This window comes from Lycium barbarum, chromosome 11 (genome assembly GCF_019175385.1).
Source record: "Lycium barbarum isolate Lr01 chromosome 11, ASM1917538v2, whole genome shotgun sequence".
NCBI classification, from domain to species: Eukaryota; Viridiplantae; Streptophyta; class Magnoliopsida; order Solanales; family Solanaceae; genus Lycium; species Lycium barbarum.
In genome coordinates, this window is record NC_083347.1 from 121,510,983 (window position 1) to 121,536,338 (window position 25,356).

General features: G+C 30.7%; 2 long non-coding RNA genes across 2 annotated transcripts; one reads left to right on the plus strand and one right to left on the minus strand.

Annotated features, from left to right (window-relative positions):
* Positions 1 to 2,774: 2,774 nt before the first annotated feature.
* Positions 2,775 to 6,368, plus strand: LOC132619059 (uncharacterized). Its single transcript, XR_009574492.1, has 4 exons — positions 2,775 to 3,175; positions 4,016 to 4,694; positions 4,778 to 5,383; positions 5,773 to 6,368. It is a non-coding gene; the product is annotated as an uncharacterized LOC132619059 (long non-coding RNA).
* An 11,331-nt stretch (positions 6,369 to 17,699) lies between these two features.
* Positions 17,700 to 18,613, minus strand: LOC132619320 (uncharacterized). The gene is made up of 3 exons (XR_009574678.1): positions 18,350 to 18,613; positions 18,098 to 18,181; positions 17,700 to 17,922 (listed from the first exon to the last, which is right to left on the minus strand). It is a non-coding gene; the product is annotated as an uncharacterized LOC132619320 (long non-coding RNA).
* Between the last annotated feature and the right edge of the window lie 6,743 nt (positions 18,614 to 25,356).

Below are 25,356 nucleotides of genomic sequence, written 5' to 3' on the forward strand. Positions count from 1 at the left end.
AAACACAAATTGCTCACTTTATGATAAAAGAATAAAAGCTTATGTTACATTTAAATTAGATATTGTTTTGTAGAATTTTCTTAACAATTACAGGCATTTTGAGAATGGGAATGGAATCAGATTTGACGAAAGAACATGTACAATCACTGGAAGGTGAGCGTTTGTGCCGACATATTTGACATTTGTTGACCAAGAGATAATGTTCTCTTATTTGTATCGTATTTCTTACTTATTTGTCCTATTTTATTAACACCAAAATATGGATAAATTAACATATAGAGAAAGATCAAACCATACCCTTTAATGAACATGTTCAAAAGTTTGAAAGATTTATTTTGACCAAACTAAAGCTATTACGTTAAATGGTCGTGTAAATAGTATAAATTCTAATTATTCATTTGTAAATAAAGGGAGTTGAAAATATCTTTTACTACGATTCTTTTTAGCTAATTATATCACTAAGCATTGTGTCTTAGTGGATACAATTATACAATTATTATCAAAGAATGCACCGAATATATATTTTTTGACCACAGAATTATCGAATATTTAGGATTTCTAATATCAGAATTCTTATGGCTACCAAGATAACATTTTTTATCCCTTGTCAATTGCTTTAAAATGTCTCTTTGATCTTACATATAATTTTTAAAAGTTTCGTTTGTTGTTTGTTTATATATAATTGACTAAAAAATAAATTTTCAATTTTTATTTCTTGTTTATTGCTTATGATATAATTAAATCAGGTGGATTCATTGTACTTTGGGGGTTTTGAGCTGGCACATTATTTCAACAAGTCTTTTACTTTTTTTTTTTTTTTTGACTTGATATGCAATAACCGTAAAGTATTACTTATGAAAATTATATTCATATGTGCAGTTAGTTGAACGCATACAGGTTTTTATTAATTAAAGGGTTTTTCTATTTAAAGTGACGATTTTAAAAAAGGATTATTTATTTACAGAGTCGTCACTTGGAATTGCCTTATTGAATCTCTACTCAAAAGGAAATGACTCTTTTATTATTGGTCTGCGAAAATAAAAGACCGGGTAAGCTGTTGACCGGAGAGAATGTGTTAGGCATTCCCAGAGTCTCGTAGTTCTAGCACGGTCGCTTTTATCAACTTATACTTGGTTATAATTAAATTTTGGATAAAAAGTGTTTTAATTATTTAAACTTAGGAGCTGTGTATACGCACAATGTCTTTCATTAATTATATATTATTAGAGTGTCAAGGAGCCCATTTGGATTGACTTATAAGTTGCTTATACGGATTGACTTATAAGTTGCTTATAAGCTGTTTTCAGTTTTTTTGAGTGTTTGGCTGGCCAACTTAAAGCCATTTTGTGGTTAAAATAAGCCCAAAAAAATAATTGGACCCGTTTGACTTAGCTTATCTAAAGCAGCTTATAAGCTGAAACAACTTATAAGCTGCTTTTTTTAAGCCCATCCAAACAGGCTCAAGGAGCGGGATGACCCACATGACTTTTCTTTAATTATATGCATTTAATCAAGGAACGAGTCTGTCCACATGGTCAACACAATTATCTAATAACATTAATTTATTGACTCAGTAATCAAGTGTTAGCTACGAGTTCACCAGGATTTATAACTTTTGATACAGAGCATAGATATGGAAAAATCTACTAAAATATCAACAAGTATTAGGTCTGAATCCTTAATTTTAATATTACCATGAATTCAATATTGAATAAAAGGGGAAGAGGGTGATAAGGTGGCATGTCATTACTTCAAGCTTAGATCTCCCTTGAACATTTCATTATTAGAATTTGTCCTCATAAATATTTGCATCAACATGATCTCGTAACTATAAACATCACATTTTGTTGACACCAATATATCCATCTAGTCCATACTCTACAGTCAAACAATTTTAAAATATATGCTCTGTGTTACAATTTATATGACACTCTTTTCTTTTTAAGCAGTCCAAAAAAGAATGACACATCTCTACATTTAGCAACAATTTAACTTATTTAGCAACAATTTAACTTTAAAATACTTATTTTACCCTTAATGAAATGATATACAGCCACGTAAACATCATAACTACTATTTTTCTTATTTGATCTATGCTTTGATGAGGTGGGGCATGGGGGGACACTAATATTGAAGAACCACACAATGCTTCATTGAAGAGAAAAAAAACTGACTCGAGAGACTTTTTTTTTTTTTTTTTTTGTGTGTGTGTGTTTTTTCACCCCTCCCCCAGGAGCTCCTCCTTTTTGCTTCCTTGGTGACTCGAACCCACAACCTTCAGATTGGAGACGGAGGGTGCTTACCATCTGAACAACCTCTTGAGGGTAATACATATAAGAAGTTTTTTTAATAATTTAAAAGTCAAAAATATATTATAGTCACTTGTTCAATGTTGAACTCAGTATTCATTGATTAGATGCCACTAAGTTTGATCAAATGCAGCTTTATATATCCAAATTATTTGGATTTCTCTTTAACGATAATCATAGTAATATTTAAATATAATTTGTTTCGTACTAGTTTTCTAAATTGTTGCTCCATATTACCTGTTCTCATCAAGCTAAGGAGAAAATTTTAGGATCAAAGAAAAAATTCCTAATGGTTTAGCAAAACCCAAGTAGTTATTTTTGGGTACAAACTACTCTTTTAAGAACATAAAAAAAAAAAAAAAAAAAAAAAAAAGAACAAGGTTCATAGCTATATCTATATCTATATATTATTAAAACAGGATAGTTTTAGGACAAAAAGTGGTTACTTAGTTATTAATTAGTTAATTTAGTTAGTGTTTTGAATTTTAATTTAAAAATAAATGGGATGTTATCAAGTGGTAAAGTTAATAAATGTAAATGAAAAAAAAAATTACAAACGCAGGACCAATTTGGTTCGGCCAAATCAGGATAATGGTCCGGAACTTCCGAGCGTTACTTAGAATTATAGTTTTCCATTTCATTTTTATTTGTAATTGTATCTAAAAAAAATGAAGAGAAAAAAGTAAGAAAGAAAGGAAGTGGGAAAAAGGTGGTTGCCCGTTTTAAAACTACTGAGTACGCCGTATCTGTTTGATCCGCCTTGTGTTCCATTTGATATTTAGAAGATGATGCAATAGCAAAGGCTGAAACAACAAGCATTGATGTAGCAATTCCTTTATCATCCCGGTCTCCTAGCACCCCCTTAGGTAATTTCAAAAGTTTCACATTTTTTTCCAATTTCATATTTTGGTTACTTGCTCGAGTTCTTAATCTTTACTGGGTTTAATAGCCTGAATATCAACGAAGCATTTTATTTTCATTTATGGGTTTTTGTTTTGTGATTCTAGGTCCTTTTTCGTATTTTGCTTTTTGGGTTGTTGTTTGTGATTCTGGGTCCAAATTGGAGTTTCAGCATCTCTCCAGAAACTTTTTTCATTTTATGCCTGTTCCCTGCTCGATGTTTTTCGCTTTATAGTTTTGCTCTGTTTCTTTTGTGGCTTTGCTGAGCAGGAATTTGGTTGTTATGTCGGCTTATCGGTTTCAGTTTTATTTCTTCGCATCAATGGAGTTGTTGCCAGGCAGAACACACATTCAAAAGTTTGCTTCTTTTTCATTATGTTTAGCATATCTGTTTGAGGATTTCTAAGAGATCTATTGTTTTTGGAGGTTTGAAATTTTGTATTAGGAATTTTAATTATATTGAAAGAGAATGATGATGATATATTTTGGCCTATTCGACTTGAAAGTCGATCCCGAAGTATCTGTGTCACATTTGTATGTGTTACTAGCCTTAAGTAATATCATCTCCTCTTAGTTTTACATCCTTCTTGGGTTTGAGACTAGATTGTATGTTAACCTATAAGAATAAGCCTTCTGGAATCTTTTTAACTTTTGTGCTGCTTAATTTTGACAACTGTGATTAAAAAGCTTGAAACTATATTGAAGCTGCAGTAAATTTGAATTTTTTTATTTTTTACGGTTGATACATTTTCTATATACAAATTTGGGACTCAAACTAATTATGTGTTTATTTTTCATCTTTTTAGGTTTTTCAGTTATCTGTATAAAGCCAGCATCCTGATCCACAAGGCTCCATTTAGTTTTTATTTTTTTTGACAGGCAGATGAAGAGAGTTTAGGGTCGCATTTCCTAATTTTTTTTTTTGGGCGGTATGACGGTATGGTTGTCCGAGATTTCTATATTGTTCTCAACTTCCGTTTAAAGGTATCTGATTATGATGTTGTTGAATGCTAGTAGTTCCATTAGTCGCAACAATAGTTGTTCAATGAATGTCTAAATTTCATTAATCTTTGTTTACTGCCCTTGTGGCGAAAGCTGGTGGCTTTTTGTTTTGTTTTATGACGAGCTACCCCTTTTTCCAATACATGTAAATAGGCTAATAGCTATGGGATATAGCTTCTTACGGTAATCATATCTTCCTTAGCGTTTGTTCGTAGGATTCAAGTTCAAAGTATTTTAGTCACTGTTCATGTAAAAATAATGACCATTATAGCTTTCTTGGTCTGATAATTAAGTTCTCTAATTTGGTTTTATTGTTTAGTTATGCATGTTGGTTCCTGCTGAAAAGGTTGTTGATTGATCTACTTTGATTCCCATCATCAATGCCAGCAGCTGCTGCAATCTTTACTGCGCACTCTCGGTGTGTCTAATGAGCGGGAATAAAACCTGTGAGAAGCATAGCAGCTACGTTAAAGATCAACTTTTGTAAGTATAGTATCGATGAATATCAATTTATTGAGAAATCGACAGAGATGTTTGATTGTGGCCCTTCTCTTTGGTATAACCAGGAATGCTCGAAATTGATGGTTTCTTTTCCATCAGAAGGCTACTATTGGGAAGCTTACTGATGTGCACCGAAAGTACAACGCTTCTAAATGTAGATATGCTGCTAGATGTGAACCAACCTTTTTTCTATTAGAAGGATGGTTCTATGTTAGAATGTGAAGTGAAGAAATTAAAGTCACGGTGATAATAAGCTGCTTCAACCATCAACCTCTAGCACTCTGCAGATCAATTAGTTTAGTTTCCTCATAATCTTGTGTATCAGCAGGGTTTATGCATATTTCATTTTGCATCCTGTATGCAGCTAAATTGAACGGACTTTAATTTTGTTGTCACCCTTCCCTTTATATCATCTGAAAAATAGAAGGTAAATAGTTATACGTCATTTAAACAGCTTATTCTTTAGAAACAAAAGTTTTGCACGTTTCACTATAACAAATTGCTTTGGTTGATGTAAGATGAGTATTCTCTATTTATAGTCACTCTTAATTGTGTTAGTTGCAGTGACATCCTTTTTGTTTTCACCATTTCCTATTTTCTAGAATTCAAGAACTGCTGTTAGGCAAAACCAATGTCATTCATGCCGCTGCAGTTATATTATGTTTTGTAAGGTACTCTACCTAAACACCTGCTTGGAACAAATATTGAGTTTCTGTTATATGTTGCATTATGCTTTTCGATCGTTGTATACCATTTTACATGAGGAGCTTGGGTGCTCGTGGAACTCGATAGGGATATCTGGATCAGAACCCTTACTTCTTCTTTCTTGCTGAACCAGTAAATTCCCTAAGATAATTCCTATCATCTAAACATTATTACATTAGGATAATATTATATCAGCAAGAATGTAGGATATCTGATTACCAGTCAATCCTGCCCCACATAAATCTATTGGATGATTACTTTTTCTCTGTCCATATTAGCTTTGAATTTATGGTTATTCATTTATATGTATTCTATTTTTGTCTCACTTATGTTCAATTGCATGTTATTGCTCCAGGTCACAGTTCAGCTGCTAACCTCTTAAACAGGATTCAAGTAGCACATCTTAACATCTAAAGTCACATGATTTTTGTTATGAGCAAAGTGACAGAAGGTGCATTTGACTTGCAGAGCATTTGAGCAGCAAATGGAACTTAGGGAGAGAGGTTTGTAGTCAGGATATGAGAATAAGCATGATGAATTTGTTACTGGGGAAGTCCTATTTCAGGAGGCATCGGCCATGATCACATTGATAAAGTCTCATTTAATCGGCTGGCGTGTTTCTTCTCTCCGCTATTTTATGTTATTCTATCCTTTATAATTGACACACCAACTATATTCTCCATTAGCAAAAAGTGAAGGATAATAGACGAAGATGAATGAACAAAATAAGAAGTTGCTGGCGAATGAGAGGCAGATATACAAAGCTGTGTTTAGTTTGAACAATGTAATACTGTCCGCAAAGGAGAATCTTTTGATCCGATATCTTAGTACAAAGCGGGAAAGATGAATACTATTGCCTGCCTCAAAATTATTATTACTTTTTTAATCCTTTAATTGCTTTTTGCACTACATGTAGAGTTTGAGGATCTATTATACATATAAGAACCTTTTCCTTTTCTTTCTAAGCATGATTCCACCATTTAATTACATTTTGTCAATGGTTGCTGTCATAAGGTTATTTCAATAAGTTATTGGTAGTATATGTTAGAGACCTCACAACTGGAATTGAGAATGCTCTTTAAATAATTGTGAACGCAGAAAAACTAATTTGATAAGTACAACAAATAGATTATATTATGTGCTAGGGTATCCAAAAGTTATTAGATTCCATGTGGATGATTTATAAACTTTTAGGAAGTGGGTTGATGCTCCAGTCATATAACTTTGTAAACTTTCAACTGCATTGCAATTTTCATTATCAGTGTATTGTATATGACTATGACAATTTATAACTTTTAGTCTATCAGATCTTGCAAATAAGATGTTTCAACTTAGTTGCAAATTCAAACAAGTACAACTAAAAGTAACACTCAACAACTAACGACTTACTAACAACTAACAACAACATTCTGTACTAGATTGATGCATCTCTCTAACTCTTCATTAGCACTGTTGCCGACTTGCCTTACAATGACTAGAAATTAAAGTTACAGGTTGTCGACGGCGAAATGAGAAAGTGAACTAAGCTAATGGTTAAACTATCGGGACAAAGGATTGGTGGCAACGCAAAGTGCTCATGTTGTTTTTATAGTTGAAAGTATAATTGGGGGTGGAGTTCTTTCTAGAAAGATTCTCCAAAATATCTTTTCTATCAATTTATCTAAGAAACCATTAGGTCCCTGTTATAAAAGTTGTCAACTTTATTTGTTCAACATCAACAATATTCCTCCATGATTCTTCATTTTTTCTGATTTATGTTAATCTACATTAAGTAATTCTTCCATAAGTTATAGGAGTAATTATTATGGTTTAAAACAAAGTTCTCCAATCACATTTATTATATACGTGACCTTTATTTCTTTATTGAAATACTAGCAAAACTTATTTTGTTATTACTTTTCTTTATCATTATCCGTGCATCGCGCGAGTACATATACTAGTTTTACTTATGAACCTTGTTCCAGAGCTAAAATAGGCTCATGCAAAACTCAATTGCCAAAACAAAAAAGACAACCTTTACATAAATCCACTAATTTAGCAAACATTTGCAACAAACAAGTGATTTGGAATAGGGACAAAAGTTTCCAAGAACATGCTCTAATCCGAATTTGTACCGCGTAAAGTTCATGTAAGGGGAAGCGCTCTCTATCGGAATTTTCTACATATAGGATGTGAACCCGAAATCTCTAATTAGGGGGAGGTATCTTATCTATCCCACCACAACCCTCAACACTATCTTTTGCTTGTTTTAGAGATGTTTTTATAAAAAAAAAATTCTTAAAAAGTACCACATGTATTTGTTTTGGTTGTTGTCTTTTGACTCTTCATTTGACTCTTCAGTTACTTGGTTCCCTAACTTATGTGGACTCCGAGGACTAAACCAACTTGCAACCCGTAATTAGTGCAAAATTATTCTGCTAATCAATCCTAAGATTGTGCAAGACTTCAAGAGTTCAAGTCAACCAATTCTTGCTTTTATTTTCTCAACAAAAGTGTGATGAAAAATAGTGATACCTGCCAGTAGCGGTGTTCACAGAAAACTGAAAAATCAAACCAAACCGAACGTTGAATCAAACCGAAGTAAAAAAACGACACTTTATGGTTTGATTTGATTTTGATTTCTAACTTTATAAACTGATAAAATTTAATTTGATTTTGATTTTAAGCAAAAAATAACCGAACCAAACCGATAATATATACTCACTCCGTTTCAATTTATATGAACCCGTTTGACTGGACACGAAATTTAGGAAAGAAGAGAAGACTTTTAAACTTGTTGTCCTAAATGAGTCACATATATTTTGTGTGGCTGTAAATCATTGCATAAAGGTAAAGTGTTTTCAAATATAGAAAAAGATCATTCTTTTTGACACAGACTAATAAGGAAATAGGTTCATATAAGTTGAAACGGAGGGTGAGTGTGTGTGTGTATCGTAAATATAAAAATTGGATTACCATAAAGGCAAAAATATAGATTATGAATCAAGAGTGCAAAAGGTTAATATCGTAAAATTTCAAACTTTTTCTAATTTTGTATTTACTTTCTAGTTTGATTTGTTATTTTTTATTTTGATACTTCTAAGACTCTATTTCTTATTCAAAATAACCTCTTTTTGAATACTTTAATTAATCATCAAGATATCTTGGTATATCACAACTAAATCTTTAATTTATTGCACAAAAATAAATTCATTGTAAGAATTTTTTTTTTATATTCCTTGAAAATGGCTAAATTCTTAAATGACGCATATAATTTTTTTTTTTAGAAAGTACATATATAACTTGATTACGTTTATATTTCTTTCTTTTCTCAAATAGGAATAATTGATTTAGTAGTGTTATGCTAAAAAATAGTCCATTTAGAGATGTTTTTATAATTTTTTGTTCTTAAAAAGTACAACATTTATTTGTTTTGGTTGTTATCATTTGACTCCTCCGCTACTTGGTTCCCTAACTTATGTGGACCCCGAGGACTTGACCAACTACTTTGGTTCCCTAACTTATGTGGACCCCGAGGACTTGACCAACTTGCAACTAGTAATCAGTGCAAAATTATTCCACTAATCAATCCTAAGATTGTGCAAGACTTCAAGAGTTCAAGTCAACCAATTCTTGCTTTTATTTTCTCAATAAAAGTGCAATAAAAAAATAGTGATACCTACCAGCTTGCGCATGATAATGTCCAAATTCATTCCAAAAAAAATATTTACACGGTTATATGCAATATAATTTATCAAATTATGAATCGGGTTGAATCAACAAGGAACAATATACTAGGAGTCAGGCAAGTAAGAAATTTTCGCTTACTAAGCTAAGACAAACACTTTTTCAATATTGATTTTTTTGGTTTAACAACTAACAAAGATAAAACTAACCTAGAAAGCAAGAAAAATGATCAATAGCCACAAACATGGATACAAGAAAAATATGCTCAAGTAACGATGCAACTTATTTCACGATTTCACAACTAAGAGAGAGTTTACGTTAATTAGATAATGATTTCTAAAATCTTATTGAAAGTCTTTCGATCAAATCAATGAATTTCACTTTAACCTTTTCCAAGCCTTACAGTATGATATCAAGCACAATCAACATAATCCCAAGTAACTTTTCTATTCCTAGCTCATGTTATTAGATGAGGTTTAAAGCCCTAAATTCTTGTTAATTAATTTTTCTCAATCTCAATTTTCCTCTTCGGAGCTCAAATTGAAGTGAATGGGCAGTCTTAGGGTTAGTTAATCCCTTAAGAAACATTAAAGAACAAGATCAATTAAAATAACATCAATTCACTTCATTAGCAATAAAAATCGTTCAATACATAAACAAAACAAAAGTTTCATCTAACACTTTAATCATAGAATATTTCCATAACACGATTCAAGTGAAGAAAATAAATACTACACACTTAGATATTCATTACAAAGCAAGGAATCAAAGAAGTTGAAAGAAGTTTAAGAAAACTCTTAACCCAATCTTCAACTCCAAAGGGTAGTGCAAAAACCATAACCTCCAAAACTCGTGTTTTCTGCCAAAGATGAAAATAATATTCCCCAATTCTCTAATTTGTAGCTCCACAATTTTCCAATTAAAAAATTGATGAAAATAACCCCCAACTTTTCAGATTTCAGATTTACAAATTTGGCCATTTTTTGCACTTCTTACCAATTTTTCCATTTACTTCATTTTAGCTCCTTTTGACTTGTTTTCACTTGGTTTATTCCAATGTTCTTCTCAAACATATAAAACCTATAAAATGGAAGTAAACAACATTAAATGCATAGTCTTCTCAATCAAAACATAGCAAAAATCTAAGATTAAAAAGGAGATAATTTGGTAATATGCCAACTTATCAAGCCCTCCAAACTTAAACCCTTGCTTGTCCTCAAGCAAATCAAAACTCAGAATTTCCTTCAAAGGACTCAACTCAATAGTGCACCAATATTATACCAAACTCAATAGTGCACCAATATTATATCAAGTCAAATTGGTCCACTTTAAGCACAAATACATAACTTTGATTGGTATCAACAATAAATCCAAGACATATGAATAATCAACAACTTCTCAAAAATTTCATTTCATTTCAAGTTCTTAAACACCAAGTCAATCAAAGTAGCAAATAAGTCATGACACTAAGGCTCCAAAAATTTGCCTCATTATCACAAAACAACTTTCTTTTGTTCATTCCTCTCACGACCCAATTTCACTAAGTCGTGCGGGCACTTACCTTTTCCATCTCAGTAGGCGAACTCTTAACCCAACATTCACAATTCTCTCTCTCTCTCTGTTTCTTTTTTTTTTTTGGTTTGGGGGTTGGGGGGGGGGGGGGGGGGGGGGGGGGGGGGGGGTTAAAGAGAACTTTTTATTAACTACCAAAGTGAACTTTACAAAACAGGCTCACACTAACCAGTTGGCCAATTTGAAATAACCTATGATCCTACTGAAGCTAGGAGCCATATAACTAGAAATTACTACTTCCTCCGTCCCAATTTATATGAGGGTTGATCTATTTGGAGAGTCAATCAATTTTTTTTTTTTTTTACTACGACTTTCACAACTCTTTTCATATATTTGAATTATTAATTATGGAGACTTATAGTACTTTTTATGTAGTTTTCAAAAATATGAATTTTATTATAAAATACTCAATGAATCTATGGAGCCATTTGGACATGATTTGAAATCATGTTTGGACATGCAATTTGGATTTCTTAAGTTGTATTTTTTCTTATAGACATAAAAACCCCACAAGTTGTGAAAACCATCAAAACTTTCCAAATTCTTATATAATCTTACCAAATGAACAAGTCATAGTTTGTAACAAAATTAATACGCTACTAGATGGTCTTTCTAAAATATAACATCAATTGATCAAACTTTAGTTAAAATAAAATAGAAAATTGCACATGAGTTGTAGTATAACTAATATTTAATGTCCATATAATGCATGATTCGGATTGTTGGTTTAAAATGAAGAGTTCTCTTGTTTCGGTCGCAATTGCATTTTTTCTCTGCTCGTTTCCAACTGTCATATAAGTGTAGTCAATTTAAGCTAACAGGGGTTTGGAAAGAAAAGTTTGTTATTTGCCTTTCTCGACTAAATAGGTACTTATTCTACTTTGAGAGAGCATAGAAAAAAAATACTCATCTTAGATTTATTTATTGATCATCAGGCTACCCTCCGATTCTTCTCTACATATATTAATGAGGTGGTTGGGAAGGATAGAGTATAAGAATATGGATATTCCTTGTCATTCTAATCTTAATAAAGTTCCAACAGGCTTATACTTTGACTCTCCTATAGATTATAGTATATTTTTTCCATCTTCCTGAATCCTACTAGGATAGGCATTGGAAAGGACATGCGATCTCTCTTTTATATTATTTGCCTATTTGTATTCACATTGTTAATTCCTATAACAATTTAGCAAAAAATCATTTTTGCTTGAAGATGGTTAATTTGGTTTCGTTAGGGGTGTTCATGGGTCGGTTTTGGGTTATAAACAAAATCAAACCAATCTAGTTGGTTTTTAAAATTATTAAAACCAAACCAAATCAGATATAATACATATCCATCGGTTTGGTTCGGTTTGGGTCAGTTTTTCAGTTTTTTTAATAAAATTAACGGTATTTCTCTTTTTCATGTTTTTTTTCCTACAATTAGAATAGAATTTTCTATCCTTTTCCAACTTATAATCCATTATTACCCTTTTATTGTGGTAGCTATAGTTTCTTGCATTATAGAGAAAATGTCTTAGGATTTATGATTTTAATTAAGTGAATAAAGTTTATAAGAAATACAAAAAATAAATCTAGACAAATCTCATGTAGTTGTTTCTTTGAATAAATGAGTTTGAATTCATGGATTTCTTTTTTAAAATCGGGTTAAGGTATAAGCTTCATTAGCCTATTAGAGATAAATAAAACTTTCCTTAAAAAGTATATAAATTATTTATAAAAATTAATATATTGTATATATAGAATCATAAAATTACGTATAAAATTTGTCGGTTCGGTTCGGTTCGATTTTTTCTTCGATTTGCCTTTTGTAAAACCAAAACCAAAACATACCTAACCCAAGTAAATATCGATTTGGTTTTGGTTTTCGGTTTGGATCGGTTTTTAACCAAACCGTGAATGCCCCTAGTTTTAGTTATTCAATTTATATTTACAATTTCCTCGTTGAAGGCTCTATAGAACTCTAAGTTTGAATTTAATACTATTACTAGTATTTTTGTGGATAGAATTTCTAGTTTGTAAGGATTTAGCTCAAATAAACTAAATGGCGAATCACCAAAGCCAAATTTATCTTGAACTGATGGGAGACAATAATCGAAGTCAAATTTGAGCATCAGACGAGAACTTCCTAGCTTTCATTCCAATGTTAACCAAGCACGGTTGCACTAACATTATAAAACACATTTACATTAGGGTTCCTTCACATTATCCGTGTAGTTAATTGCTAATAATTATACTTATCTTATTAATGTTACTGTCCAAATCTTGATTAACAAAGTGCAGGAGGAAAAAATATATCAAGTAATCTTGAAAACATTATTTTAAGAGGAAACAGTAAGTATAATTTATTTCAGCTAGCATTCATAAAGCTAAAACAGAATAATCTACAACCCAAGTGCTAAACTAAAAGTACATTCTTCACATCGAAACAATAATTTAGCAAACATTTGCAACAAAACAAGTAATTTGGAACAAGAGTTTCCAAGAACATGTCCAACATGCGAGAAGTTCAATCCTGATCTTCTCGAGCATCCCTACAACATCTTTCATATCATCCTTCTTGCAGGAGATTCAATACAACAATCTAATGCAACTAAAACATAGAAATGTCGTGACCTAGGTTTGCAACCCCTTAACCGCTACGCTAAGCCTTCAACTTGTGTTAAGGGGTGTCAATACTAGCATACATACCTATAAAACCAAAATTTAACCTATATATACAATGTAACTAGACGGCCTATGCCCGTGCTGCGCACAGGCCCAACACTTTAGATTATAGTGTATTTATGTGTATGTAGTTGTTTTTGAATAGTGATAATATATATATATATATATATAAAGTATATATTATGTTCAAAACACGATTAATATAACATTGTAGTTTGTGCTCCGTATCTAAAATTTTATTATATTAATGTTCGCTATGAACACAAAATCGACAAATTTATTAATATTTTTTAAAAGAGAAGACTTATTTAAAAGGAAACTATTTTCTTCTCTTTGAGATAAAACAATAGCAATATTTAAGCATCAGTTGATACTTTCAATTTTAATTTGATTAATTTAAAGGTGTAAAATACTTATTATTTTTTATCAAATTTTGATTTGGACAATTCTAATTCAAATTATTAAATTAATTTTACATGTTTAAAACGAAAAAAAGTAGAAATTTATTTTTTATTTAAACGAAGACATACTATTTTTTAATTTTTAGTAAATATTCTCGGTTTAGCTCATTTTACTTGTCATGTTGTCTTTTGCATGATTTTTTAAGAAAACGTCGATTAGAATTATAATTTGACTAATTTACCTTATTCATTATTTGATCTGCATTTGATATTTTTTTTACGACATTAATTTGTTTTCGCATTTATTAGAGTAAGAATAAAAATAAAAAAGTAATTAAATTCTATCTTATTTTAAAATATAAATATTTTAAGTATATTTATTTTAGTAAACATAACAAATAAATGACATGGCGGAATAGCAAATAAAACAGTTTAATATCTAGATTAGATCTCAGGCTAATATAAAAAAAGAAAGAAAATTATATGGTTTGACTACTTAACCTTTTGAAGAAAAGCAATTTCATGAATTGACACGCACGTGATAATGAATTCATCATTATTGACTTAATGAGATACATTGGAAATTACATGAATATTGTTTGATTTTTTAATAGAGGGTGCAACTTTTTTTTGGACATTATTAATTTGCACTATTTTTATGCATATATATATATATATATATATATATATATATATACACACACACACACTATGTTCAAAACACGATTAATATAACATTATAGTTTGTATTCCGTATCTAAAACTTTATTATATTAGTATTTACTACGAATACAAAGTCTGCATTTTTTTTGACATTATTGTTTTTTAATATGGGGTTCACTTTTTTTTTTATAGTACCTGATTTTGTTAATATGGAGTCAATTGTTTTTTACCGTGAGTTTGGAGAATGGTGGGATCCACTTTTTTTTTTTTTTTTTTATATTACTTGATGTCGTTTAGTATGGGGTCCACCCTTTATGGTGTGCACTTTTTTTTTTGGACATTATTAGTTTGTACTATTTTTATGCATATAATATATATACATATACTATGTTCAAAACACGATTACTATAACATTGTAGTTTGTGCTCCGTATCTAAAATTTTATTATATTAATGTTTGCTACGAATATAAAGTTTGCACTTTTTTTTAACATTATATTTTTTTTAATATGGGGTTCACTTTTTTTGTTTTTTTGATATTTCTTGATTTTGATAATATGGGGTCCATTTTTTTTTCCCATGAGTTTGGAGATGGTGAATTCCATTTTTTTTTCTTCCTTTTTTTTTATTGCCCGGTGTTATTTAGTATGCCCCCCCCCCCCCCTTTTTTTTAAGGGACAACAGACGACTTTATATAGTTTTTTTTTTATATTGCTTGGCGTTGTTTAGTATGGGGCCCACCCTTTTGGACATTATTAGTTTGCACTATTTTTATGCATATAATATATATATATATATATATATATATATACACACACACATATATACTATGTTCAAAACACGATTAATATAACATTATAGTTCGTGCTCTGTATCTAAAACTTTATTATATTAGTGTTTGCTATGAATACAAAGTCTGCACTTTTTTTTTGACATTGTTTGTTTTTTTAATATGGGATTCACTTTTTTTTTATATTGCTTGATTTTGTCAATATGGGATACTATGTTCAAAATACGATTAATATAACTTTGTTGTTTGTGTTCCGTATCTAAAACTTTATTATATTAGTGTTTTCTACGAATACAAAGTCTGCACTCTTTTTCTTTACATTGTTTGTTTTTTTAATATGGGATTCACTTTTTTTTATATTGCTTGATTTTGTTAATATGGAGTCCACCTTTTTTTTCCCCGTGAGTTTGGAGATGGTGGGTTCCACTTTATTTACTTTTTTTTTTTTTTTAAATATTGGTTGGTGTTTTTTTTTTTTTATATTTTAATATTGGTTGGTGTTTAATATGGGGACCACACTTTTTTTTTAAATGCTTAATTGGTTTGTGTTTTTTTGAATTTTTTAATATTGGTTGGTGTTTAATATGTGGACCACACTTTTTTTTTTAAAAGTATTTTAAGTATGTTGCTGTACAATAATTTCATTTGCTCCCACTAATGGGTTGATACGCATGTGGCAATAAATCCATCATTATTGATTTGATTTTTTGATTTTCTAAGCACTTTTGTATTTTAAGTATGTTGCTGTACAATAATTCCATGTCCTCCCTCTAATGGGTTGATACGCATGTGGCAATGAATCCATCAGGCTATATGGGCCCACAAATTGTTTTTTCAAAAATTGGAAAACAGATATATATATAAGTATTTTAAGTATGTTACTGTACAATAATTTCATTTGCTCCCACTAATGGGTTGATACGCATGTGACAATAAATCCATCATTATTGATTTAATTGTTTGATACGTTGTTGTACAATAATTTCATTTTCTCCTTCTAATGGGTTGATACGCATGTGGCAATAAATCCATCATTATTGATTTAATTGTTTGATTTTCTAAGCACTTTTTTTTTTAACATTGTTTGTTTTTAAATATGGGATTCACTTTTTTTTTTTAATATTGCTTGATTTTGTTAATATGGGATCCACTTTTTTTTTCCCGTGAGTTTGGATGTGGTGGGTTCCACCTTTTTTCTTCTCTTTTTTTTTTATTACTGGTTGGTGTTTAATATGGGCTCCACAATTTTTTTTTTTAAATATTAGTAGTTGTTTAAAAGTGAAACTTACATAAACAGCTACCTTTTAATAGCTTCTAACAATTTATAGCTACTTTTTCTATATTTACAAATCGTAGCTAATTTTTGTTGTATTTGGTTGTATTTCGCGTTTTTGAAATACAGGGAAATACACGAAAATACAAAATCTGGGAGAGTTCGCATTTTTGAAATACACTGAAATACAAAATCTGGCAGAGTAAAAATAGGCTGTATTTATGGAATAGATTCTCTTCTTTCATTTTAAATGGTAAGTCAAATTAAATCAACCATGTATGACGCATAACTGTTGAAGTTCCATAACAACCCACGTTTCTCTCTCCAAATTACTCAATTCCAAACTTTTAGAAATACTTCCAAATACAGAAAAATATACACTGAAATATGGTTGATTGTTTAAGAAATATAAAATTATAGTATGTGTATGTACAATGGAATACAATGAAATATATCAGAAACTGTTTCATAAATTAGAAATACATTGAAATACAACGAAATATACAACTGTTTCATTTCACTATTTCTAACCACCATCAATCATAGCTGTCCAACCAACATTATCACTATAACATTGTGTATCTATAGCTACGAAGTACGTTGTAGCTAATTATGAAAAATTTCGTGGCTAAACACTTTAGCCACAATTTTTTGTTCCGTAGCATTCGTAGCAAAATGTAGCGTAGCTAAAAGTTAGCTACAAACTTTACATGGCCCGTGGCTAAGGACTAATACTTATTGCTACAGATTTTTTTTGGTGTTGTAGCTGTAATGGTAAAAAACTTTTGTCACGAAAAATATACTTATAGCAAGTGATTTTATTCTATTGCCACGACAAATAAAATTTGTAGCTATCTTCATATTGTAGCCACAAGGTATTGTGTTGTAGCAAAATATTTAATTTATCTGCCACACAAACTCAAAATTTGTGGCTATTTTACATTCTAGTCTCGTGGCAATAGTATCCATATTTAGTTACGAATCAAGAAATTCATAGCTATGATTTGAAGTATTTACCACATACATTTTTATATTGTAGCTAAAAATATATACCTTTAGCCATGAAATAGATAAAATTATAGCTAAAATGTTTCTTCATTTGCTACGGAAGGTGAAATTTTATAGGGCAATTATAAATTTAGCTAGACACTCTACAATTCCATTATTACTACAAATTAAAGAATTTTCCACAATCATTGTTAGTAACAAGAATTTTATAAAAGAATTCATTTTTTTTTATTCCAAAACATTTTCAAGTTACAGATAATTGCACTTGATCCAAAAAAAAAATTAACTAATAATTGTATTTTTCTATTTCAACATAGTCATAATACACAATTTTTGTGACACCATTTTGTTTGAGTCCAAAGCTGCATAGTCTTCCTCTTTCTCTCCTTCCACGATCTTCAACTGCACCTTAACTTGATCAACATCTTGTCTTAGTTTGTTACTTATATGCTCTCATTCCACAAATCTGTCAGTTAATAATGATAAATTATTTTAGCACTCAGAAGCAGAAACAATTAAGTATTTGTGTGTGTACATAGAAATTCAAGCGAAAAAGAATGTCTTAGATAATTCTATTACCAAAAAATTTAATAGAGTAAAAAAAAGAAAAATGCAAAGCAAAAAAAAAAATGTATACAAACCTGCAGACTTTTTAACTTCTTAAAAAGATCTTCTCCCCAATATTGTATAGTCGCTTTGTTGTTGCAATCGACGAACTATGGCTCCTACCAGCATTATTACAACTTTAAAATCTTCAAAATCTCACTCACTACTAATAAAAAATAAGGCACGATATTAATAAAATTGTTGGAATAAGACTAAACTCAAAAACTTGAGTAAAATAGGTGTGAGCCAAGATTCAAAAATCTTAAAATATAAAGATATGAGCATACTTTGAATATAAAAGTGATGGATTCTGTCTTGCTTTCTTTTTATCTTTTTCATTATTCACTTTTTGGGACTTAAATCCGTAAATTCTCACGAACTAGTGGCCGTTGGGCCATCTAGGGCTTCAATTGATTTACTTTTATCAAGTGAACAGAGAAACCAATTGTTGAAGAAGGGTATGAGAAAGTGGGGAAGGGTATGCGGCTGGGGGGATTTAGGTTTGAGAGATTGGGCTTTAATTTGTGTTTCCTTTACCTTTCTTATTGCAAAGTAACGGAAGTAGGTAATAAAGAAAATCACCTAATGCAAAGTACTCCTAATTATGAATATATACTTTACTTTAAGTAAACGGAAAGAGTCAACTATTCATATGGAATAAATATTATTCTAATATATGTATTCCTTTAAAATTGTTTATAGTGCGATATTCAAATTTAATTAAATATACTTACAAGTGTATCTAAATTGTATTTGAAACTTAAAAAGAATACTTAATATGAATTATGATATACTAGTTAGTTTTTTTATAAACTCATAAATTAATCATATTAAATTATTTACTGTTTTGAAATAAATCCTAATAATACAAAAAAGTGCTATAAAATATCAAATTTTCATTTGTTAGATTCAGTGTATAATTTAATGTATGAAAATTAATAAGATAGTACATGACCATTACAGTGTAATTGGTAAAAAACTATAGTTGTTATTAATTAGATACATTCAAGCCTCTCTATAATGGCAGTGTTTTTCCGAAATTTCATGGCTGCTATAGTGAAGTGTTGTTATGTATGTGTACCGGCATCTGATATTTAGATCTCATTTAGCTGTTATAACCAAAAGCACACAAAAAATTATTTTTCTATATTTTTTATGTTATAAACGTAAACAAAATACTTGTTAAATTTAAAATCTCAATTGATTTTCATATTTCATTAATTAAAATTTGAAAAGACTAATAAATTACTAATAAATCCATAACTAGTTGTACTATACCAATAAAAAATTAAAATCTAAGAAACATGTGCATTTAAAATTAGTTGAAAATTTAAACATTTCAAGTTTGATGTAAGAATTCTACAATTGTAGGTTGTTTCTTAAATTTCAGTCTCTTAGTAATAATCTAATACTTGAAGTGATTTTAAAATTTTGTAAGACTAAACCAGATTACTGTGAGAAATATAATCTTTTTCCTTTTAGATATTCATACTTGAAATTTACTATGTGCATTACATCAATGATGATTATCATGAATATTTAAATATGTTATTTTTACACATAATATATTTCTTACAAAATATTATTACTCAATATTTGAGTATGACTATTATAGAGAGATGATTTTACAAAGAGTGTACCGCTATAATGAATGTCACTGCTGTTCTATGTAGAATGTTGTTATAGAAAAGTAAAATATAACATGAAAAATCGATTCCAGAGAAAATCAAGCCGTTATAGTCTGTTTTATAGTTAGAGATTCAAATTTAATTAAATATAACTACAAGTTTATCTAAATTGTATTTGTAACTTACAATCATTACTTTATTTAATATGAATTATGATATACTAGTTAGTTTTTTTATACACTCATATATTAACCATATTAAATTATTTACTTTTTTGTAAATAAATCTTAATAATATTAAAAAAAAAAAAGTGTTATAAACTATCAAATAATAGTCACAAGAAATACAAGATTATTCATTACATAAATCATATTAAATTTTCATTTGTTAGATTCACTGTATAATTTAATTTATGATAATTAATAAGATAGTGCATGACCATTATAGTGTAATTGGTAAACCGTTATTGTTACAACTAGATATAATTTATTGATTTTCAAAATTATAATTGGACTAACAACTACTATTTATTTAATAAGACTTATAATATAATTTGTTTTACTATTGCTTGGATATCAACCGTATTATTTCAAAATATTAATCTAAAATATGAATTCCTTTGTAGCTTTTTTCGTCCTCTATGATATTGTTGATTTTGTTATATACTCCCTTATTTTAAAATTTATGGTTAACTATGATATTTTATTATCTTCGACACTCTAAATTTATAGTTATTCATTTTGTCATGACAATTAATTGTAATTATTAAGCAGACTATTTTTCACTTTTATTCTCAAATATAATTTGAAGAAAAAATATTTTTAGCCACAAGATTTTGTTTTAGATATTTTAATGCGGCTAAAAGATTATTATTGTTACAGTAACTTTTAACTCGTAGTAAAAAATAAGGATTAGCTACGGAAATCTTAGCACAACATTGACCCTGTGGTTATATAATTTCTTGATGACAAACTATTGTAGCTATTAGTAGACTATTGCCACGGATGTTGGTACTCGAAGCAAAAATATTTATTTAGCTACAATAGTTTATTTAAAATAACTTTTTGTGGCTAAAAGGTTACTATTGCCACAATAAATTTCAACTTGTGGCAAAAATCAATGATTAGCTACGAAATTTTATTATAGCAAAAACTTTGTAGCTATAATATTTGACTATTGTCACACTTGTTTATAACTTGAAGCAAAAATATTTATTTAGCTACGACATATAGTTTCGAATAATTTATTGTAGCTAAAAGGTTACTATTGCTACACTAACTTCTATTGCGTGGCAAAAACTTATGATTCAGCTACAAAACTTTATTGTAGCAATTTAGGTAATTATTACCACGATTGTTAGCAATTATAGCAAAAAAGAGGAATTAGCTTTGTCAATTTGATTTTTATGGCTAAGAAATTTTACAAATTTGTAGATAGCCATGGAATTTAAATTTTTGTGGCTATTACTAGGTATTAGCCACGATTTTTGAATTCATGGCTAAACTTTCGTAGCTATATATGCCTTATGTTGTAGTGTATCCTTGGTAGAAACCAGACGAAATTCATCCATTGCCTTATTCACCAGCCCATGATCAAGATAACATGATATCGTAACAGTAGAGGCAACAATATATCTTTGAGGCATTTCATCAAATACCTTCTTCACATCATTATATCTCTGAGTGTCATACTTACTTGAAAAGATTGTAACTTGAGCATATGCATATCTTAACGAGAAGGAAAAAAAATATTAACAGGATTGAGATTGAGGAATAGTTGTCATTTGGTGCATTTGCAGGAGTAGTTGAGTTTCAACATATTTGAGTCGCATTTATATGTTGGTAATAACTCCAAGAAAAGTAGGGAATTGAAATCAACTTCTACTAGATCATTGAAACAGATATATACTGTGCAATCACAAAAGCTTAAGCTTTACGGTTGTGATGTTCATTATTCCAAATCCGATCAACTTGTTTGAAGGGAGCTCGATCTCAACCGATGGCAAGAGGAGAGAGAATTTTTTTCTGGCATCACCGACGGCAAGAGCAGCCTTAGCTGCGGTGGCACTAAGGAGATGTTGGAGCCGAGGCGGCAGTGAGGGGAAAGGGAAAGAGGAGAGAGAATTTTTTTAGGGTTTGGAGAAGATGATAAATATTAAATGTGTAGTGAGGGAGATCAAAGAGGTATGTATTTCAAAAGTTACTGGATTAGTTATGAAATGTAATTTTGGAAAAATAAAGCTACAAAAATTAAATTAAAAAATAAGGTAGTTATTATTCATAAATAAGTCTTAGAGGTAGGTATGACAGGTAAATTTTCCTGTTTAAAATATGTGGGCCCACAAACGGACGACGAAAAAGTGGGTGCCTGACGACGAAGAAGTGAGGAAACTCACTCTTCTATATAGTTAATAATTTTCCGGTGAAGGGGTGTCGCTTGACACCCCTCAAGCCAAGGTGGCTCCGCCCCTGACTATATGCAGAATAATGGTTGCCGAATTCCGTATGCGTAGGATAAAGGAAGCCTCACTTTTGCGGTAGATATCAGGCAGGAGGAGAACGGTGTGAACTTACACTGAAAGGGCATGACTTTTGAGTGTGTCTTTTGTCTTTTTATTAATTTTAAATCCAATACAGAATATTTAGATTGTGAAATGTCCAAAAAAAAAAAAGAGAAAATAGATAAATACAAATTATGTGATTCTGTGATGCCATGTCAGCGGACATTTGTCCTGCTTATATATATATATGATTTTGTCAAACATCCAACAATTTCAATTGTCTCCTCCTCTTAGCTAAAGCATTTACATAGTAATTGCAAGATTAAATTAATTTGAAAGAGGTTTACACAGTATCTGTCATACTACATTAATTAAAAGAGGTATACTAATCGTTTACTTCTAGTCTCCAAATTGTAATCCCTGAAATGTGTGCTCTGACATTGTTTTAGTGGTTATATATCACCTTATTTCTTTTCTCACATTCTTAATCAGCTCTTATCTATGTACAATGATATTTATTGTATTTATTCAACGTTTTTTGCGAAACTGATGATATGACTAGGTCGAAAGACTAATTAAAAGTTTCACTAAACTTTTTACTTCGCGCAGTGAATATCACTAGTTTTTATAAGAGGCTGCAAGGCGCAAGTACACAACTCTACTTATTACCAGATGTGGGGGTTTTCTTTATTTTACTTATCTAAATCAACCTTTTTGTATTTTTGTTTTTCTTTCATTAAATCTATGATATTTATATTTATAAAAGATTTTTTTCTCGACCGCGTGAAGCGCGGGCAAATACACTAGCATATAATATAAAGATAAGCATAGACAAAGTGATGTGGCACCTCTCTATGACCACCATTGGTATTTTTCTTTTTTCGCAAATTTTTGACATTTTTTCTATTTTTCTTCACCTATGTGCCATTAAAAGAAAATCAAAAATCACTTCTACTTTAATTCTCAATTTACGTTACTCAATTGCACTTACTTTTCTCTTTTATTTTCTTAATACATCAAAACCCAACCGTCCTAAAAAGAATGTTAACTGCAAAGAGGAAGCAACATTTCAAATGCCTTAATAAAAATAGGCAGCATATATAGGAAGTTTATTGCTGATTTATTAACGTAACAATTGCGTCTTTTTTAGTAAAAAGAATTTGGAGAGGTGGCTGCTCCAATGAGAAAATGGATCAATACCACTCTGTGTAAATATAACCTCCAAATCCTTTAATTTCTTTCCTTTGTTGTATTTCAATACTTGCATGTACAATACAAGCTTAGGGTTTAATGTGGTTGTTGCCTGTTTATGTAATTGATTAATTTCTACTGGAGGACTATTTGCTATAACATGATTAGAAAACAATGTCCTGAAATGACAGTCAAATGGATGTTATTTTCATCTTTTTTCCTTAAAATTCTTTACGCTGTGTTTCTTGGGTTGCAATACAGCTTCAAGATACTCCTCCAAGGAGTAGATTGCCAGAGCTACTGCTACCAATGAAGTTTCATGGTCCTGTGAATAGCAAAATTAGTAGCTAATCTTTTTATAGAGGAACTCTAAAATATAATCGAGTTCTTGCAACCATGACTGGAAAAAGAAGAAATCTAAAGTTGTAAGTCTTCAAAGTTTTTGCTTTATGTAGTTCAATAGATGTTTTTTGCCTTTTACTTAATTTTTTTTTTCTTTTTCTTCTTCTTCTTCTTCTTATGTTTCTTGAGTTTAAACTTATTTGAAATGACTTGAATTGTACTGAATATTAACTGGGTTCTGATTTAGTGTTTGATTAACTTAAAGAAGATCCGCAAGAAGAAGCCTCCAAACAAGCAACCTAATTATGGGAATCCTAGGCCTCATTCTAGAGCAAACAGTGCACAATATGATGAAGGACCAGACAACTTTCAACATACAGCCAATAATGTCCAATATGTTGGGGGGAACATACAACTTGTCTTCAGGAAACATTGGTCACATTGCTTCATCAAGTGGCTTACCTGTGACTGCTCCTGCTCCTTCAGCTAGCTCATCATTCCCTCCTGTGAACATCAGTGGAGCACCTCAACACTCCCCAGATCAGTACCAGCAAGTGTTACATCTCATTGAGCAGGATACCACCAAAGGCTCAGTTCCTCCTAATGCTGCAGTCAACATGGCAGGTATATATCTCAATTCTTCTTCTTCCGCAGTCATAGAAACACAACCTTGGGTGATTGATTCTAGGGCCTCTAACCACCCTGAACTTGTTACTTCACTCAGATCCTGTTCCTCCCAATTCCAGGAAAATACACCTTCCAAATGGACATACAACTAATGTCACACATGTTGGAACTATATCCCTATTAGATGATATCTTACAAAATGTACTTTATGTTCCTAACTTCCATTACAACCTTCTTTCTGTTGCTAAACTAACAAAGGCTTTACATTGCATGGTTGCTTTCTATCCTGCATTTTGTCTCTTCCAGGACCTATGCACTGGCAGAGTGAAGGGGATTGGTAAGGAGAAAAATGGCCTATATCTACTTCAGCCTACCGAGCAACCATCACCTGTCCAAGCATCTGATCTCCACTCTGCAACATCTCTTACTTCTCATTGCTTTTCCTCAACACAATCATTACAATGTTCTACATGGCACCAGAGATTGGGTCATGCACCTACTTCAGTACTTCTCAGAATTCCTCAAATAAAAGACTTAGTTACAAAGGAATCATTTTATTGTACTATTTGTCCTTGAAATAGCCAGGGCACTTAGGTTTCAAGCTTATGCACCTTTAAAATTCTTGGGGGAATACATTCTTATAGCAGTTTACCTTATTAACAGATTGCCATCTAGCCAGGGCACTTAGGCTTCAAGCTTATGCACCTTTAAAATTCTAGGGGGAATGCATTCTTACAGCAGTTTACCTTATTAACAGATTGCCATCTAGCATTCTAGGAGGAAAATCCCCTTTTGAAGTCTTTCATGGTACTCCACCTACTCTTACTCAAATAAGGGTATTTGGTTGTCTTTGTTATGCCACCACACCTCACTACTCAGACAAATTCTCACCCAAGGCAGTCCCTTCTGTTTTCATGGGCTATTCAGACACTCGAAAGGGTTACAAGCTATACAACATCTCTACTGGATCCTTCTTTGTCAATAGAGATGTGGTGTTTCATGAAAC